This window comes from Gossypium hirsutum, chromosome D03 (genome assembly GCF_007990345.1).
Source record: "Gossypium hirsutum isolate 1008001.06 chromosome D03, Gossypium_hirsutum_v2.1, whole genome shotgun sequence".
In the NCBI taxonomy this organism is placed as follows: domain Eukaryota; kingdom Viridiplantae; phylum Streptophyta; class Magnoliopsida; order Malvales; family Malvaceae; genus Gossypium; species Gossypium hirsutum.
The window spans coordinates 24,980,775-24,982,467 of record NC_053439.1 but is presented as its reverse complement, the minus strand read 5'-3'; the positions used below and the strand labels follow the sequence as shown (position 1 = coordinate 24,982,467).

The 1,693-nt window shown below is 37.4% G+C and overlaps 1 non-coding gene across 1 annotated transcript; it reads left to right on the top strand.

Annotated features, from left to right (window-relative positions):
• Window positions 1–412: 412 nt before the first annotated feature.
• LOC121215865 (small nucleolar RNA R71) lies at window positions 413–519 on the top strand. Its single transcript, XR_005911835.1, has one exon. It is a non-coding gene; the product is annotated as a small nucleolar RNA R71 (small nucleolar RNA).
• The last annotated feature ends 1,174 nt before the right edge of the window (window positions 520–1,693 follow it).

The following is a 1,693-nucleotide window of genomic DNA, read 5'->3' as shown; positions in this document are numbered from 1 at the left end:
GATTTTGGTTTTAGTTACCCATGTAATACACAGATTCTGGGTTTGATGGACATTCTTCGAACAAATGTCCTTCCCCACAATAAACACTGGCTACATTTTCAAATTGATTCAGTGGTTGTGCTGCAAAACTATTACATCCATTAATAGTAAGATTTTTTAACATTTAGGATATTGATGATACTTGAGATGCGAGTGAAGTAAGAGCATCTACTTCATGTATTCTAGCGACTTGTCTTCCTGACGCTGCTCGATTGTTGGCCATTGATAATTGTTGCTGGAAACCCTCTCAATGATTTCATAAGCCTCATTATAAGACTTAGAAAGGAGAACACCATTAGCAGAAGCATCCACTACCATCCTCGTGTAAGCATTGAGACCATTATAAAATGTCTCAAGTTGTATACAATGTGGCAATTCGTGATGAGGGCATTTTCGTAATAATTCTTTGTACCTTTCTCATGCCTCATACAATGACTCATCATCCATTTGTTGGAAAATAGTGATCTCGTTCCTCAACTTAGCATTCTTGCTAGGCAGGAAATACTTCATTATGAATTTTTCTACTAACTCTTGCCATTTTGAAATTGAGTTTGGTGGTAATGAGTTCAACCAAGCTCGAGCTCTGTCCCTTAGTGAATATGGGAACAACTTCAATCGCAATACATCTTCAGGTACTCCGGCTAACTTGAAAGAATCGCTCACCGCCATAAACAGTCTTAAGTGTAGGTGAGGATCTTCACTAGGAATTCCACTGAATTGGCCCACTGTCTGAAGCATCTAGAACATGACTGGCTTCACCTCGAACTATTGTACCTCAATTTCGGGTCTCCTAATACCCGGATTAAAATCATGAAATACTGGCACGGCATACTGTCTCAAAGCTCTATCCCTATCATCAGCAATAATGATAGGATTTTGAGCAAGGTTTGCTCTATTTCCTTGATTTAGATTTTCGAGATTCATCTCTTCAGTCCTTCTCTGGATTTATTTTTTCACTACGCCATGGGGTGTACCAGTGTTCCAACATGAAGTGTGCACCAGGCAAAGGTATTCTCTTCTTTAAAAATAGTAATCTCAAGATAAAAGTATTTACATATGTAGATTGGGATGGCTCTCTTGATGACAGAAGATCTACAACGGGTTATTATACTCTTGTGGGAGGAAACTTAGTCACTTGGAGGGGTAAGAAACAAACTGTTGTTGCTTGATCAAGTGCAGAGGCAGAATATAGGGCGATTGCTCAAGGTGTTTGTGAGCTTTTCTGGCTACAAAAGGTATAGGAAAAGCTAAAGTTGTTGAACAAAAATGGATCAACCTTGTACTATGACAACAAAGCGGCCATCAGCATAGCTCAAAATCCAATGCAACACAATAGGACCAAGCACATCGAAATAGATTACAATTTTATCAAGGAAAAAGTAGCAGTGGTGTCTTAAGTCTATCTTATCTAGCATTCAATAATTAGTTGGCTGATATCTTTATTAATGGGTTTAACTGTAAGACTTATCATAATCTTCTTTTGAAGTTGGGCATGCGAGACATCTGTACACCAATTTTTCAATTTCATCATACAATTCAATTCATTTTCTATCATTCGCAATTCATCATCATCTCATCATATAATATAACTTGTTCAATTCATTTCCATTCAAAATTTCATAAATCTATTAAGTCATTGGAACGACGGAAATGT